We start from the raw sequence: 20,027 nt of genomic DNA, 5'->3' as shown, positions 1-20,027 counted from the left end.
TCTTTCAGTTGCAATAGGTTTGTTGGGTGTGTCAGGAAAACTCGTTCTTTAAGGTAACCCCACAACCAAAAGTCGGCCGGACTGAAATCTGGAGATCGCGGAGACCACATTGTTGGAAAGTGTTTTTTCTTCTTTTATTTACTATTTAGTCTGTTATTCAATAAAATATCTTAACATTATGTGGAATGCCCCCTGAGCTCGAGTATGTAACTTACTCTTTCTGGGGGTGCTAGAGTGTTTTTATATTTAAAAAAATATCAATATGCATCTTTGTTCTGGCAATAAAGTATTATTATTATTATTATTATTATTATTATTCTTTTTCTACTCCTATGTGTTTGTTAATTTTATATTATACATTGGTCAGATCCAAGCTTGAATATGCATCTGTAGTATGGAACTCTCTTACTTCCACTGACTCGGCTAAGCTTGAGAATATTCAAAGAAAATTTATTTCCCTTTGTTCTTATAGATTTTTACCTAATTCTGATGATTATAAATATGAGATTAACTGCAAATATTTTAATTGCTGTAGTTTATTTGCCAGACGTCAAGATCTTGATTACTTATTTTTTTGTAAAGTTCTTAAGGATGATATTGATTGTGAATCTTTCCTAAGCAATATCAGTCTTCATATTCCTGCTAAGGGTTTAAGATATCATAAAATGTTTTACAATAGAAATTCTAAATCTCTCTCTCTCCGGTCTGCAGATGTATAAAATATGCGAATTTGCATGGTTCAAGCTTGGATCCATTTAATGTGTAGTATATATTTTGAAGTTTTATATCAATTTTCATTTATATCTTTTGTTTAAATATGTATTTTAATATTATTCTCGCTAACTTTTATATCATTTTGTTATTAATTAATTTACTTGATTCCATCCTTTCATTTTCAAATACAATTACTTTTATCGCATTATGCTATGTAGTTTAGTCATCCATTTTATCCCGTCCATTCATTGTCATTATTGTCGTATTATAATCTTGTATATTTGATTCCATTATTTCATTTGCAATTATCATTTTAATTAATTGCCAATAATTTAATTATTTCTTTGTACTTTTATTGTAAATTATTGCTAATGTTTTTGTTATATTGTTTGTGCTGAACTGTAATTGGCCTCTGGCTGTTGTACGGCACATTAAATATAAGTAAATAAATAAATATAAGTAAATAAATAAATAAAAGTAAATAAATTATTATTATTATTATTATTATTTAGGACTTCCGGAACCCCTAGCATTGCTCACACTTTTTTAACGCTGATCTAGAAGCTTGATTTCATACCCAGCCAAGCGATATAATTCTTAGCATGGATTCCTCTAGGAGGGAAGTAAAGCTTTGGGTCGTATGTCATAGATTTATGACACGTAAAAGAATTCCGTTTCTGGTAGAAAGTTCGAAAGAAAATTTATGGACCATTTCTCGCCCACATTGAATTACGATGCGAAATAACCTATGCAGTTAAAAGCGTCGTTAAATAAAATATTACTACTGCTGCTCATGCGGTCCTCATTGACGTTTATGAATCCATCAATATTAACGGGAATTGGGCCGCATCGGCAAGAGAGAAGCCCAGCTGGAGGTACGGGGGCTTGTACTTTTCCTTATAAATGGATTGCACGACGAATTAAAATTCCCACTGTTAACATGGTAGGAGTCTGAAATTTTTAAGCGTCGCACCAAGCTCGTGCCCTGGATTTAGTGGAAACTTGAAAGGGAGTGTAAATATTTGACAGTTTTGCCCTGCATAGCCTTTATGAAACTTTAAATTAACAGAAAAGTACGCACTCCGTCGCTTTTGTCAATCATTCATTTATATACAAATTTCATTTTAAAAGTCCGACCCGAGGAATATTAACTAAGAAGGGATTAAAAATGTGTATTTGTACTGTAAGGTACTGGCATACCGTGGTTGAGTCCCTCACCGCGGAAAGATGATATTTTCGGCATAAAGCAACATTGAATGCCAGATTGTACGCTTCACTATCATCGGAATCAAATGAAGATTTTTGTTTATCAGTCTATATTGAAATGTGATGCTTCTGACGTTTCGGAATTACCTTTAAATGCTCTCTAGACCGTATCTTCCAACTCCTATATGCATTGATTACTCGATTTTATTTCTTACTAGCCGTACCCGTGCGCTCCGCTGCACCTGTTAGAAATAAATATAAAGTAATTACATAATTAAAATAGGACATTTGATCCAGGGAACATTCGTGTTTGATAGAAGGATAAATCGTTTAATATGTTACTTAATTTAAATTGTATTTAAATAATTTAAATGCGGTCATTTTGGTCCAGAGAGCACTCAGAAGTTACTGTAATAACATTATAGCATTATGTCCATCTAGAGAAACTACATAATAATTAATTAGTCTATACAAATCGGTTAATTTAGCTTTCGATATTACTTCATACAAACACAGAAACATTCTCTGTAGACTATGTTTCATAGCTTTCGATTGTTGTTGTCCAAGGCCCCTTATAGACGTAGGCCTAGTCATTTTTTTCATTTCATTACACCGCCTTCGATGGCATTGTATTTTAATTTTAAAACTCATTTATCTCATTAAATATCAGTCCTATGAAAATTTTGCAAGTAATAAAACTTATCGGAAATCTGTTTTAAAGAAACTTTTGTTATGTAACATATTTCACAAAAATCAATAATAAGTGAGATATTTCGATTGATTTAATTCAGGCCCCCTTATAACCCCCCTTTTAAATAATGTATTTTGAATGTCATATAGCCTAAAATATAAGTTACAGCGAACTTAATTTATATTCCAATTTTCATATAAATCGGTTCAGCCATTATCGCGTGAAAAGGTAACAAACATCCAGACAGACAGATAGACATACAAACAAAAATTTCAAAAAAAGCTATTTTCGGTTTCAGGGTGGTTAATTATATATGTTAGGACCAATTATTTTTGGAAAATCGAAAATTACCAGAAAAATTTCGGCTACAGATTTATTATTAGTATAGATGCTTGGCTTACTTACATACTTAATTATAAATGGTTTTTAGAGAAACCGGAGGTTCATTGCCGCCCTCACATAAGCTCGCCATCGGACCCTATCCTCAGCAAGATTAATCCAGTCCCTACCATCATATCCCAACTCCCTCAAATGTATTTTAATATTATCCTCCCATCTATGTCTCGGCTTCCCCTAAGGTATTTTTTTTTTCCTCAGATCTCCCAACTAACACACTATATGCATTTCAGGATTCGCCCATACGTGCTACATGCTCTGCCCATCTCAAACGTCTGGATTTAATGTTCCCAATGATTTTAGAGTCGGGATGTTTAGGCATTTGTAACAGTTAAAATAGGCAGACAAAAGACAATAAAAACGTAAAAAAGACACAATAAATTTTGAAAAAGGCATTATACATTAATTTTAAAAGGGCATAATATATTGTAGCAATAAATTTAAATTATATCAACATAGCTCACATTTTTACTTCGTAGTTGACACATGTTGACTTAGAAAATACTTTTTCACGTGATTAACTGTCTTTTCACAAACCTTACATAACAAAAATGTTCGATTGGTTGAAAACACATGGACACCAAATTCACTAACGTAAGCATGAAGTTTACTTTTCAATGGTTTACTGAATTTAGGCATTCTAGCTGACCCATCTTATACCTTCTGTCACCCGACAATAACTGACTGTTCCTCACTCAAATTTCTTTCTCCTATAATAATAAACACGTGTAGCACAAAATTGTAACGGTAAGATGTGAAAATATGAAAGCAAACAATTGGAAATGTTACGTGACAATTTCTATGAGAACGAGCTTAATATTTAAAATTATAAAGCTGATTGCTGGTATCGTGAAGACATGAAATATTATATTTGTAACAGTGGATTGTCGATCATTATTCATATTACACCAATAGTATTAAAGCAGGATTATTAACAGATTAAGCACCGAAATAAATTACTTTTATTTACTATTGTTAGTAAAGTGAGTCATTGTTTTATGTATTTAAATTTCATATACGTTACATTACAATTAATTAGAAACTCGCAAATAAACAAGAAATATTGCCTTAAAATGACAAAAAAAAAGCATTTATTATTGGATTAGTAAGAAACACCTTAAAAAGGTAAAATAGGCAAAATAAATATTAGCCCTATCACCCTATCCCTTTTATTTACCCCAAATCACATTTATATGTATAAAATAACGATTTACTTCCACTCAGTAAAAAAAGGCATTTTGCCAAACATCCGGGTTCTATAAGGATAAAATAAACTATGTAATTATATTAAATCCGGGTTCTAATCGTCATCATTAGCAAGAGCATTGGATTTTAGCTCCTCTGGAACAGTTTTAATATTCCATTCAGCTACTACATCATGATCATTAATAATATGTGATGAAAACCGTTGTCCTTTCTGACCCTAGCAAAGACCTTACTATAGTAAAGTATTAGGGCCGTATTCATAGACATTTTTAGCGCGGGTTTCCGGTGGATGATCAGCGTTTTTCGTATTCATAAACCAGTGTTAGCGATAGGATTTGAATTGAATTCTGTACAAGTAACCAGTGGATAGCCGGGGATAGCTTAGTACGCTCTTAGCGCGTGCTGCGAAATTTCTATGAATAGCAGCCTTAGACTCTAGCTCATTCTTGGTTCTTGCTCTTCGGGCTTCAACTTAAAAATCCTGCACTGTTGTTATAAAAATAGTAATATGCATTACAAGAGCGGTATGCTGAAGTTTTCATGTTCGAGGAAAAGTTTGAAAAAGCGAAACGTAGTTGAAAGAGGAATTTCTAATTAGTTGCAATGAAATCTCCATCTTGGTTTCTGTTCAATGACGGCAATTTTGGAAAACCAAAATATCTATCTTCAACAGTGTTGCTTTAAAATGTTTTCTGTGTTTACTATACTCCAGCAGGCCGTGATATACGTCTGTCTTTTTTTTCCCCCAGTCTATGGAATCTTGTTGATTTTTTCACGGCTTCCTTAATGTTACTTGCATCACGAATGCAGTAACTTTAGTTGAGTTGTAGAGTTTACTTAATTTTTGCAAATATTTAAAAACAATAATTAACAGTGCAATTTAGGTGAAATTGCAGTGGTAAGTTTCCAATTTATAATTATTACTATATTGAACGTCTCTAAAAATAATATGTTAAAAGCCTAAAGCAGTAAAATCAGTATGTCACTTAAGCGGTAAGAAGAGGGAAATTGTTATGTGTGTTAGGTTGGGAATACTGAATGTGGAATTTTAGACTTCCGCGGATTGGTTTTGTGCGGAAACCAAGCAAATACGCACGATCTCGCACAAAAATTATTTATCATCAGTTTTGATATTCCTTCCAATTAAGACGAAAAGCTCTCATAGGCCCAGATATCTGGAAGTTATTAAACCTTTTATTGTGGCGGTTTTTTCAGTTTCTCAGCCTAGGCCTATGTTTTAATAACTCTGACGTCATGGCATTCCGCAGCAAGCGCTTGTCAAAAGCTTATTGGAGATAAACGTTAATGGCGGTGCATTCTATCTGGCTTAATGAAAAAAGTGCTCCGTGCGCCGTTAGTCGGGATCCGTACGTGACTCCGTTATAACGCAGTCATCGTAGAGGTGGGAGTTCATTTTTCTTCCCGTATATTGGACAATATCCACCGGTCCAGATGCGCTTAAACCTCCTTCTCCACCCCCTCACCCCCGGCCCTTCACCTCCAATTGTTAAAAGGGAAATACGTAGAGAATCTTAAATTTGTTCCTCCTTCCCTTCCTGTAGCCAATCTTTGGAGTGTAAGTGACATCTGTGGAGTATTTTGAGTAAACGTGCCTTGTTTGTAAACCGGGTGGGATACAGCTATACTATTCAAATGTAGGTGGAGAGCGGGAGAAAAAATAAGCACCCCCTTTTTTACCACACCCTCAATTTGGAGCTCTCGACTGAAACAGGTACATATTTAGCTCCATTTCATTAGCCAGAGAAAAATTGTTGCATGTGTTCGCCTCATATATTTTTTCTGTGTTTGAAGAAAAAAATTGATGGTATATTATCTAAATTTAAGGTCAGATTTTAGCGCAAGATGTACTGTTATCTTGGGACCTATTAATCATATTAACTGTGCTCAACAACGTCGCCTCTCGTCTTATCAGGAATCCTCTGACAAAATAATGATCCTTTAAAATACATTTTCCGGTTCTTTAAACATGTTTTTATTTCATACATTATAACTTTAGGGTATGGGATCTCATTATTATCTGCTATGGAAATATGGAGTGTGTTTTTTTACCCTTCCCCCTTCCTGTTAAGAAATACTGATTCCGAGGAAGATGTGATCAATTTTTCCCCTGAAGCTAGTATGTCTTAGAATTCTAGACAACCTCTGCGTTATACTGCGAGGTCTCCTATTATTTCCCTGCAGAAAAGTCATATATTTGCAAACATGTCAAGCGAACATAAAAAATAATTCAGAGCTCATTTTCCTTAAGAATTTTTGAACAGAAACTGTTACAGAAATAACCCTTCAGTTCTCGTACTCAGTTCTGCTCATTACGCATAGGCCTAGTGTAAGTGATTGTAGCAACAAGATGCGGATAAATCCATCATGCATTCCTCCTAAAAGGATTCGACTTCAATGAAAATTAATCAAGATTCATTTCACTCAGTATCTTGTATTGATGCTGCGCCCTCATTAACCATCCTCTCGTTATTACATCTTACATAATGAACATAATGTTTCTGTACTGTCCTCAAGTGACAGCTCCCTTTTTAAGTCACCAAATATTATTGTAAATAAAATAATGTACTGCCTATAGAGCCGAATAATCGACTGACTCACTAACTCACTCACTCACTGACTGAATCACTTACTCACTGACTGACTCATTGATTCACTCACTCACTGATTCACTCACTCACTGACTCACTGATTGACTCACTTACTGACTGGAAATTTGAGTGATGTGACTAATGACTGACTAGTTGACAGATTTTGAGCCGGTTTAGCGGAGACTAATTGACTTACCAAGTCACTGTATGAATAACTGACTGACAATAAGTGGCCAGATGGCTGCCTGACGTGCTTGATTTAGTTGACTGACATTTTGACTAATTTGCTGATTCGCTGGTGACTGGTTAGCTGATTTTATTAACCGACCAAGTAAGTACGTGAATAAACGTCTAGATGAGTGCGTGAGTGAGTGAGTGAGTGAGTGAGTGAGTGAGTGAGTGAGTGAGTGAGTGAGTGAGTGAGTGAGTGAGTGAGTTGTTTATTTGGTGAGTAATAGTCGAAAATACATTTTATATTGCGTAATTAGTCTTCCTCTTGTATTTCTGCTGAATAATATATGAATGGTTTGTTTCCAAAGCTTGCTATTTCGCCTTCAGTTATTTTTACTGGAAAAAGCTTTAAAGTAAACGAGTCAATTTTGAAAAATACTTGTTCCTTCTTGTCTGTCTTATAGATATTTTATACCATTCTATGTATTTAATGTACTAGAATACTTCATAGTTTCTGAATTAAAATATAATATAATAGTTTTGGCTTGAAAAACATAAAATACAACAGTTTGGAAAAAAATAATCATACCTTTAATATCATTTTTAGTGACAGATAGCAGGAATTGGCAAAAAATAACTTTAAAAATTGGATTTACAGTGTAAGATATATTATGTTATTGGGTCAAAATCAGTTATAAAATAGCGAAGTATTCAGAATTCTTAATTTGCATCTATATACGGAGACAATTTTTTTAATATGGGCTATGTAACTTAAAAATGTAAATTTTTAGTGTCCACTAAATAAGTTTTTTTTTAATTTCTAAAAAATGTAATTTATAAAAAAAAAGATGTCTTTTCTTAAATCTATATAGAATCTGCAGTAAAAATGTAGTGTCTCTAGCATGAAATTTTGAGAGCCTTTACATTTTGAACATGAAATATGCTTAAAAAGTGTGAGAAAACAGCTTGTAAAGTTTACATGGAATCCAAATTGAAGAGTGCAGTCATTTAAATATGACGTAATTTTTATGCTTATAAGCGCCGAAGGGCAGTGGAATTTGCTCAGTATAAAAATAAGAGGTTACTGATTCTTTTTTCACAAAAAATGAAAATATGATTTTTTATTGAAAATGACCAAAATTTCACTCGTTCCTCCCTAAAGTAGGCCTAATAATAATAATAATAATAATAATAATAATAATAATAATAATAATAATAATAATAATAATAATAATAATAATAATAATGGCTTTATTTAACCTGGCAGAGTTAAGGCCGTAAGGCCTTCTCTTACACTTAACCAGGATTAAAACTTGCTTACACAGTTGAACATAAAACTGGATCGGAATTAAGTAATTACATACTGATATATAATGAGATCAAAAGAGGTAGTTACATAAAATTTACCTCATAAAATAAAAATAAACATAGTGAAATGCATATTAATGTTGTTAGAATCAAATACGAATCACATAAAAACAGAAGCCGATAATTCAATAAAAAAAATGTATACAGTAAAAATAAAAATAAACACATTAGTATACATATTAGTATTAGATTACAGTTAAGTAGGATTTACATAATTAAACCAGAAACCGACAATTGAATAAAATGTACACAAAAATAGATTAATAATAAAAAAACAACACAGTGGGATGCATATTGGCGTTAAGTAATAAAGAAACACGATTTAGATAATAAAAATAAGAAACAAAAAAAAAATAAAAATAAATACAGTGGAACACATTCCATTAAATATTTGCAACGCGTTAGGTCTGGCAACTCATCATACGATATTTTTCTAATTTACATTTAAAGGAAATTAAAGTTCGGCAGCCCTTGACTTCATGTGGCAGAGAATTCCAGTGACGAGAAGTAGCAACAGTGAAAGATGAAGAATAAAGAGATGATGTGTGCAGTGGTATTTCTAGCGTGTTATCGTATTGTGACCGAGTATTTAAGTTATGATACCGAGAAAGACTGTGGAATCGGACAGATAAGTAAGAGGGAGTAGAGGTGTGCAAAATTCGGTATAAGAGAGAAAGGGAATGTAACTTTCTCCTATCATTAACCTGAGCCATAATAATTTATCGAAAGAAGGCGAAATGTGATCGTAGTAGCGGACATTACAAATGAAACGAACACACGCATTATGAACACGTTGCAGTTTCTGGGATAAATCCACCCTGAGATCACTGAATAAAGCGTCACAATAATCGAAATGAGGCCATGGTAATTTTAATACCGATTAATTTAAAATGAGACTAATATTACAATAGGCGTTTGAATGGAAAAGTACGAAATTAAAAAAAAAAAATACAAATATATGTTTCGCGTGACACACTGACGGGACGAAAGCCTTCAAACCAAAATCAGGATGTCTGTTATTCCCCAAGATGACCTGACAGAAATAGCCTTACCAGTTTCAGTGTTCGCCCCAGTGGACCGAAAATGAGGAAATATTTAATCTGCGACTAGTGGCATATACGGTTCAGCAGCGATAAAGTAAAGTACGGCCGTTGTAAAGACAAGTAATGAGGAAGGTTGTCAGAGCTTGTTGCGCTGGGATTCGGCTCTACCTGTATTTTAACAAGATATGAGGTAAAGTTTTGTTCCATACATTCTCTCCCTCCACTAAGCTTGCCCTATCCACCCTTCGTATCTCATATCTACGTACTTTTTTCCGAAAAAAAAAATACAAACTTTTTTAATCAATACGAACCGAGGATGCGATGAACTGAAACCAATTTGAAGTACCGACAATGCCTCATCAAAAGGGATACATGCATCTCTGAAAGCGCTCTGCGCCACCACTAATATTTGTTCTATTGCATCTGATTCTTCTTGTGTGTGTGGGTGCTTCCAACTTTCCGTTCAGATATTTATGTTGGGCGACTCAATGGTCTCACAACAAATATACGTCTGTTGGCTTAATTGAGCTCCGGCGAGTTCATAAAAGCTGCTGGTTCTTCCCTTTGTTGTACTCGCCTCTTACCTTGCACGGCACTGACCTGCCACCACAGCCATCACAGTCGTCGTCCACTTTATTAAATATCGCTGTCGTTTTTATGATTACGACATACTTAATAAACGTTTTTGTCATCATGGGCGTAATTCTATCCATCATCATGATCACCACAATCGTTATTTTCATTTTTTAATCATGGTCACTTTCTTCTCGTCATCGTCAATTGCATCATCATCTTCATTATGATTATCATTTTCATAAACTTCCTCCTATTCATATCATCTTCGTTTTAATAATAATTATTATTATTATTTATTTATTCATTACTTTATTTATTTATTTGTTTCTTTGTTTATTTATTTATTTATTTACTCAGTCACTCACTCATTCATTTACTTATTTATTTATTTAATTTATTTATGTATCTATATATTTATTTGTTTGTTTACTTGTTTGCTTGTGTATTTATTTATTTACTTATTTATTTACTTTATTTATTTACTTATTTATTTGTTCATTTATTTATGTATTTACTCACTCAATCATTCATTTATTTATTTATTTACTTATTTATTTATTTATTTATTTACTTATTTATTTATTTATTTATTTATTTATTTATTTATTTATTTATTTATTTACTCAGTCACTCACTCATTTATTTATTTATTTATTTACTCGGTCACGCATTTATTTATTTATCTGTCTATTTGTTTGTTTGCTTATTTATTTATTTATTTACATATTTATTTGCTTATTTATTTATTTACTTATTTTCTTATTTATTTACTTATTTATTTATTCATTTATTCATTCATTTATTTGTTTATTTATTCATTCATTTATTTATTTATGTGTTTATTCATTCATTCATTCATTCATTATTTCATGTATTTATTTTAGCTGGCAGAGATAAGGCTGTAAGGCTTACAAGCTACAAACAGCATAACCGTTTGATTTCGATAAAATTACGTGTATACAAGCGTTACTTAGGCCTATGAATGAAACATTAAAATACTATGAAGTGTTAATTAAACATTGAAATACAAACTGTTTAGCAGAATTAATAAACTAATATACATAGAATGTTAATACAGGGTGATCCACGAGGATTTACCGTCACTTACGGAGCTTATTTCCGGAGACATTCTGAGCAAAAAATGTCATAAACATTTGTCCTAATCTCAATATTTTCAGAATTACACTAATTTGAAGTTGTTTGTAAAATACCATTATTCTTGAGTTCTAAGGGTAAACAGAAATTACAGATAAAGAACTAAGTATTCAGGAGTGTCATTTCTTTAATTAGCTAGTATTCTGAAGCTAAAAATTTGTTGTGAATTCCATTGTTGCTTCGTAATGAATTTTTTTCCTATTTTTAACTTCTAAATTACATTTTATTACGCATTTATCACAACAATTGTTACAAATCACGCCGCTATTGTAAATTCTTTAAGACTGTACATTAGGATGCATAATTAAACTGTAAAGAATCAAGTTCCTAAAGTCGTATGATTTATAACAATTTTTGTGATAAGTGCGTATGAATGATGTCATTTTTAGTTAAAAATTGAAAAAAAAAAAAAAAAAAAACAAAATTTGTACAAAGCAATTAACAACTTAATATCCATCAATGTCGGGAAACAAAAAATACATAATACAATTTAATAAACCCTTCTATACAAGGAACAATAAAAAATCTACTTCCAAAAATTAATAAAATAGCCTTTACAGTAAAAATCAACTATAAAATAATATGTACAAAACAATTATATTAATTTTAATATAAATAAAATTATAAACAAAAATTAATTTATTTAACTTCAGATTATACCGAACTGCATCGAACTCACCACCGCCATTATCGTTATTAAGTTCCTCATATTCGTCACTATCTTTGTTGTAATCACCAATTTCATTTCTTCTGTGTATTCATATTATTTTAATATTTGTCCTTATCTCTTGCAGCCAGTGAAATAATTTAGTCCCTTCGTTATGAATGTGTAGCATTGATTTTTCAACTTCAGATAAAATTGATGAGAAAATGTCACATTTTAGCGTAATATGAAGTTCATGAATACTGTCCGCTAGATGCTGCACATGTCAAAGCGTACGCCTTCTGCCATCTGTCGAGTGTTGCGCAATCTACTTGCGACGAGAGTTACCGTTATTTAATAAGCAAAAGAACATCTACTGTTACGAGCTGCTAGGTTGCTAGGCGACGATAGAAAACAAAACATGTCAGAACAAATGAATGAGATATATAAACAATCGAATATTCTTTCAATTTTAAGTGTCATAATTTATAGCGGTGCCATTTGAAATTTCAAAGGGGGATGAAGGGGTGCATTTAACACTGGTTTTAAAAACTTCCCACTTAATATTGAAATTTGTTTTTTTTTAATTTAATTGAAATAAATAGTTGTTTAGACTGTGGAGTTTTGAAATGAAATCCCTGTATTTATTTACAAACGGAAAACCTCACTCACATGCTTAATAACAAAACTCAAATACAATAAAAATACATTAATCATAAAAATATAATCCTAGTGATAAAAAATTACAATAAAATACAAAACAATAAAACAAAGACGTATTCATACAATCATCGTGATTCTGTGAATCTCCTAGCTCTGTTTAGTCGATTATTAAACGACGCTTTATCAACTGCACAGTTGCCTAGCGTGGATGGAATTGGTGATAGCGAAATAGGATCAAGGATTTACCATAGGATTATCTGAAATTCTCCTTACATTTACAAAAAAAAAAAAACTCAAACTTATGATCAGCCCAAACGGTATTCGAACCGAGACCCGATCTTAACTCTGGATCACGAGTCCGCTAAACTATGCGGATGGTCCTCTAATACTAATATAAATTCGTACAGAAGTGGATGAATGACGGACGAAGATTAGCGTTAGCGATTAGCCTATTATTATTATTATTATTATTATTATTATTATTATTATTATTATTATTATTAACATATAGCTTGCAATAGATGTGATAATTACTGTCTGTAAAGATTTCAGTTTGTACTTCGAAGTACTGCTATATTTCCCCACATTTGTGTGCTCTGCACAGAATGAAAGCATCTCTGTATCTCCCCTCTATTAGGAAAGGGGACCGGTGTGCTTATAAATTTAATAAAATAAAGTATTCGAATTAATTTTTGCGCTCGTTTGAGTACAGCCGGGGAGAGATCTGAACTATTGAAAATGGCTCAAATCCGGTCATTGATACGGGCGTAAAAATTTACGTCTGCGCCGAGAACTTGCCATAAGAGTAAAGTAGTTAAGTTAATGCGTGCAGTTTGCATTCATTTAGGGTCCCTTCCCATTAGAGATGATTGGAATAGGGTCAGTCTACTAACATATTTCTTGTCGCGGAGTATTGAAGAGCACACTTTAAATTTTTGGCTTTTACTGTAGCGTTATATATACTTTTTTTTAAGCAGCTATCGGTTCCCTCTTTTTCCATTTCACAGACGTGATATAATTTCAGCATTTTGAAAGAAACTAATTGTCATATATGTATCAAATATGAATGAGGTCTCGCCCACCTCATTATATTTTGCTCGACTAGTATGACTAGTCAGTTTGTTTTTATACCATTAAGTACGAGAAAAATTCGTACCGGCACCGGGAATCGAACCCAAGACCTCTCAGCTGTGCGCGCTGAGTGCTCTCTAACCAACTGAGCTACTACGAGAGGAGTTCGGCCGGCGTCGTGAATCGGGTCCCGGCATAGCTCAGTTGGTTAGAGAGCACTCAGCGCGCACAGCTGAGAGGCCCTGGGTTCGATTCCCGGTGCCGGTACGAATTTTTCTCGTACTTAATGGTATAATTGTCATATGTTATCAGTTCCTCCAATTATATCTAACATAAATGTGTAGTTGTTTATGTACTCCGTATGTAATCACATAATATGTTAAAAGTTACTAAAATAATCCTTTCACATTCTTTTTCGTGAAATTTTTTTTTTTTTTGCACGATCGTGTTTTTGTTGTATTTACAGCTATTACTGTTAGGCCTTGAAAGTTAAACTTCCCACACAGAAACTTGTTGCTAGGGAAACAGTGCTTCATAACATAAAACTATACTAAAATAGACCCATTGCAGTGCACTTATTGTTACTTAGTTACCATTACAATGCAGTTTTGCGAATAATATTGCTCTAAATTATCAATGCAAAATATAGGCCTATTGTATTTGCAATTTTAAAAATATAATCATGCAAAAAATGTTGTACAGCACACGTTTGTGAAGTGCATTACAAAATCTCGGAAACTGAGAAAGGAGTAGAGCGAGATTTTTCAAATTTTTTCTCCATTTTGTAAAAAGCACTTTCGACCCTTGTATAGTAATATATTATTTTGCACGATTGTGTTTTTTGTTGTATTTATAACTATTGTTAGGCCTTGAAAGTTAAAATTCCCACACAGAAACTTGTTGCTAGAGAAACCATTCTTCATAACATAAAACTATATTGAAATGGACCCATTACAATGCACTTATTGTTACTTAGTTACCATTACAATGCAGTTTTGCGAATAATATTGCTCTAAATTATCAATGCAAAATATAGGCCTATTGTATTTGCAATTTTAAAAATATGATCGTGCAAAAAATGTTGTACAATACACGTTTGTGAAGTGCATTACAAAATCTCGGAAATTAAAAAACGAGCAGAGCATTTTTTTTTTCAAATATTTCCTCGATTTTGTAAAAAGCACTTCCCATCCTTGTATAGTAATATATTATTTTGCATGATCGTGTTTTTGTTGTATTTACAGCTATTGTTGTTACGCCTTGAAAGTAAAAATTCCCACACAGAAATTTGTTGCTAGGGAAACAGTGCTTCATAACATAAAACTATACTGAAATAGACCCATTACAGTGCACTTATTGTTACTTAGTTACCATTACAGTGCAGTTTTCCGAATAATAGCCTATTGCTCTAAATGTTCAATGCAAATTATATTATTGTATTTGCAGTTTTAAAAATATGATCGTGCAAAAAATGTGTTTTGCAATACACGTTTGTGAAGTGCATTACAAAATGCCGGAAATTGAAAATCTCGCCCTGCTCGTTTTCACATTTTTCCTCGATTTTGTAGAAAGCACTTTCCAACATTGTATCGTAATATACTATTGTATACATCCATATTTATTTATTCTTCTATTTATGATCATTGATTTTGACCTGTATGATGCCTTGATCTTATATTTTCAGTTTTGCTTCAGAAGTTTCTCCCCGAAGACTATCAATATCACGTTCCTCGCTGATCCAGCCCCTAATTATAAGCAAATGGTTTTATAACATGTTTGGCCCTTTAGCCGAATTTATACTCTTCACCAAGAGCAAAGGAAGCGGTTCATAGATTATATCAGAATTTCATTAACTCTTTCCAAATTCAGTAAATTTTTTGACAGGCTCCAAAAGCTTATTAACCGTTCTAAAATAAAATGCTGAAGCGTTGCTTCAAACCAATTATTTACTACTTACATCACTTCATTATCACTTTCGAATCCCCTTCCTTTTAAGTCCTCTTTGAGATTTGGAAGCCAAAAAAAAAAAATGGTATGTTGCAGCCAAATCTAGTAAATATTGCGGATGATCCACCCGTGTGGAGTAACGGTTGCCATGCCTGAGTTCAAATCCTGGTAGAGACAAATTTCCTGGTTGGATTTTTTCCTCCGAGATATTCCCTCAACCAATAGAAGCAGATCTCGGACTCATTTCGCCATCATTAATTCATATGGCATTATCATCATTATCATAGCCCGGGTAAATCCACGGTGCAGCGTGTTGTATTCGTTTAAGAGCTCGGGAATTCGGCGACAAAATTATTCACAGAACAGGAGTGGTAAGCAGAGTAAGTCTCGGGCTGCAGTGCAAACCTTCGGATCCCTCGCTCGTTAAAAAAAATTGCGGAGCGCGACAATTCTATTTCGTGAGTTGGAAAATCTATCTATCTATGTATCTATCTAATTATCTATCTATCTATCTATCTATCTATCTATCTATCTATCTATCTATCTATCTGTCTGTCTGTCTGTCTGTCTGTCTGTCTGCCTGCCTGCCTGCCTATCTGTCTGTCTGTCTGTCTATCTATCTGTCTGTCTGTCTGTCTGTCTGTATGTATGTCTGTCTATCTACATATGTACCTCCCTAATCTATCTGTCTATCTGCTTACCTATTTATCTACATGTCTATCTGTCCGTCCATTCAGTTGTCTTCCATCCAGGTTTATCAGGTACTTGTCTCAGGATGGTACGTGGCTTTGTCAGGGCTGTATCAGGATTACCCACCAGTCAGTATCGGGTTCACGAATATCCAACTATCAGGCTGAAACAGTCATCGTATATACAGGGCGCACTATGGATCAATATAAATCTAAGCGGCCACTGGCGTAGCTCAGGGGATAGCGCGTTTGACTGCTTGTCCAGAATTGCGTTCGGGGGTGGGTTCGATTCCCGCTTGCGCTGATTACCTGGTTTGGTTCTTTCCGATGTTCCTCCCAAACGTAAGACGAAAATTAGGTAATCTAAGACGAATCCCCTCGGCCTCATGTCGCAAAATACCAAATACTAATTCCACCGACGCTGAATAATCCAGTAATTGATACAGCGTCGTTAAATAACCAAGCAAAAAAAGAGTCTAAGCTTATAGTTCCATCCCTGGTCTGGCCCTCGGAAAGCCAGCCAACCCGGGGTAAGATGTGGCCATAGCACAGAGCTCATCACTTGTGCCGTTGCCAAGGAAGCCTCAGTGAAGTGTTGCCGAACTCATATATTTACCATTTATTTGTTTTATATGTACTGTCCAGATCTCCCACTATTGTCAAGTAGTAGTTTTGTGATGGATTGGTGCTCCATTTTCTCCGGAAGGGACAGTAGTGATGGCTCTGGGAATTTCTTAGCCGAACACCCGCCTGGCCGCGAAGACGTTAAACGTGCTGTTATGATTGAAAAAGAAAATCCAATACTTTGCGCGCCTCTCCTCCTACCTTTCCTATATCCGCACTCTGCTACCGTGAAATTCTTAATATCCGAGGCCTCGAAATTGTCTGTTTTGCAATTCATTGCATGCATTGATTGCGTAAAAGAAATAAGAAACTTCCCGTCCCTCGACCCGAGAAACTTTTATTTTAAGAAGACGAGGAAAGAGTGGAGACATACTTATGAAACGCTTTCTTCATGTGTGTGTCTACAGTCTACAAATATATTATCGTGCTTGCTGTAGGCTCTATGTCTATTTTGATCTTCATTATTACTTAGGCCTATTATATTTCAGTCTGTGACTTAACATACAATATTTAAGGTATAGTTCCTTTATATTACATTTCTGTTTGTATTAACGTTTACATCGCGCGTGCGACATCATCAGATACATTCTTACTTTATCCGATATGTCAACCTCATTTTCAATGCGCACAGGCATAGTGAATATCAAATATCAATAAAACAAGATTAAAAGTTAAAAAAGATACAAAGTAGAAAAACATTTAAAATATAAAATAAATATGTGTTACGAGCTTTCGTTTACATTTTTACAATTATTTTGACTTGTGTTTATGATTGATCATGCAAAATTTGTATAAGTTATTAATTCAATTAGTGTGAGTGAAAACTCGTTTACAGTTTGTTTATTTATTTATTTATTTATTTATTTAAATTTAAATATACAGAATAAAGAATATAATTACAAACAAACAAGAGAAATAGAAATAAAATAATACAAACAATATAAAACAGGAGATACAGTAGTATTAACAAAATTTGAGACCGAATGAGCAGCGCTCGTGTTCGGTCGCAGTTCAGATATAATATTAATAGGCCTATAAGAGAATATAAAATGAAATAAAATAGGAAATAGAATTAAAATTACAGTTACAGAAATTATATAATACAATATTAATATAAGAGAAATATAGAAAATAAAAAAAATATATTAATAAAAATAAATAAGTAAAATAAAATAGGAACTAAAATTTAAATTACAGCGGCAATGGAATTATACCCATAATATAATATTAACACTAGAGAAGAATAATATCGCACGTGAAAAGTAGGACTATATATTATTATTATTATTATTATTATTATTATTATTATTATTATTATTATTATTATTAAACCATGATCATAGGAAGAAAAGTAAAGAAGGTAAACTTGCAAATTCTGAATGAGGCAGTAGAGCAAGTGGACAGCTTCAAATAGGCCTACTTGGGGTGTACTATAAGCAGTAACATGAGCTGCTGTCAAGAAGTCAAAAGGAAGGTTTGAATAGAAAAAGGAGCATCTTCTGGAGAAAGAACTAAGGAAGAGACTAGTGAAGTGCTTTGTATGGAGCAGAAACATGGGCATTACGACGAAGTGAAACGAAGCGAATAAAAGCATTTGAAATGTAGATATGGAGAAGAATGGAGCGTGTGAAGTGGACAGACAGAATAAGAAACGAAGCTGTGTTGGAAAGAGTGGATGAAGAAAGAATGATGGTGAAACTGATCAGAAAGAGGAAAAGGAATTGGCTGGGCCACTGGTTGAGAAGAAACTGCCTTCTGAAGGATGCACTAGAAAGAATGGTGAACGGGAAAAGAGTTCGGGACAGAAGAAGATATCAGATGATAGACGACATTAAGATATATGGATCATATGAGGAGACAAAGAGGAAGGCAGAAAATAGGAAAGACTGGAGAAAGTTGGGTTTGTATTGAAAGACCTGCCCTTGGGCAGAACACTATAAATTAATGAATTATTGTCCACACCTTTGGACTAACGGTTAGCGCGTCTGGCCGCGAAACCAGATAGCCCGGGTTCGATTCCCGGTCGGGACAAGTTACCTGGTTGAGGTTTTTTCCGGGGTTTTCCCTCAACCCCATATGAGCAAATGCTGGGTAACTTTCGGTGCTGGACCCCGGACTCATTTCACCGGCATTATCACCATCTCATTCAGACGCTAAATAACCTAAGATGTTGATAAAGCGTCGTAAAATAACCTACTAAAATAAAAAAATAAATAAATAAATTATTATTATTATTATTATTATTATTATTATTATTATTATTATTATTATTATTATATGTAATTACTTAAATTGGTAATAGTTGGGTGAAATATAAGTACTTATAAGTTAGGTTTACTTTTGATTATTGTAGGCGTTATTATAGAATAGTTTTTATTTATAGTCCTGGGTTTATTGCATCTATTTATAGTTAGAAATAAAATTTAGGTTTATCTTATTTTTTTATTTGTTTTTTTTTCTTTTATTGCTGTAATTATTGTATAACTGTAATGGTATTATTGTATATTATATATATATGTATATATATATATATATATATATATATATATATATATATATATATACACACACACAGAGTGTTTCAAAAATACGGGGCATAATTTCAGGTATGTATTTCCCACATGTAGACAATCAAAATAGTTCATTACAACATGTGTCCGGAAATGCTTCATTTCCGAGTTATGGCCTTCACAACATTGAAATTCACCGGAACGTTTTTCTTTCCGCAGGTCGTTGTCATTACAGAAGATGTTCAAAATGTCCACCTCCTGCTTGAATACAGACCTTACATCGATGTCTCATTGACCTACCCTTCGTGTGCTGATAGAAGGAGTCATGTTCACAGCCTCCAGAATCTCCTCCTGTACTTCTGGAGTTGTAGAACTTGGTCGTCCCCTTCCCAAACCAGGAGAGTTAAATTTTCCATACTCGCACAGACGGTAATGGAGACGTACAAACGTCTTCTGATCTGCACATTGTCGCTGTGGGTACCTCTCCTGGTACAAACGACGAGCCAGCGCAGCATTGCCGTCCGCCTTACCGTACATGAAGTGTATCTCTGCCAGCTTGAATTGAATACATGTCGCACAGTCTAATGCCTACACAACATTGAATGTAACCTTCGCCTCGGAATGAACTGTCAGAGTGCCCTCTTAATGTCTCCTTTGACGGCAACGAGCTGCGGAAAGAAAAACGTTCCGGTGAATTTCAATGTTGTGAAGGCCATAACTCGGAAATAAAGCATTTCCGGACACA

General features: G+C 33.6%; 1 protein-coding gene across 2 annotated transcripts in view; it reads left to right on the top strand.

Moving 5' to 3' along the window:
- The window catches only part of mbo (Nuclear pore complex protein Nup88), a 504,598-nt gene that overhangs the window by 270,335 nt on the left and 214,236 nt on the right, over positions 1-20,027 (top strand). The window lies entirely within an intron of this gene.

The sequence above is a fragment of the Periplaneta americana genome, chromosome 6, assembly GCF_040183065.1.
Source record: "Periplaneta americana isolate PAMFEO1 chromosome 6, P.americana_PAMFEO1_priV1, whole genome shotgun sequence".
In the NCBI taxonomy this organism is placed as follows: domain Eukaryota; kingdom Metazoa; phylum Arthropoda; class Insecta; order Blattodea; family Blattidae; genus Periplaneta; species Periplaneta americana.
This window is presented reverse-complemented; position numbering and strand designations above follow the sequence as displayed.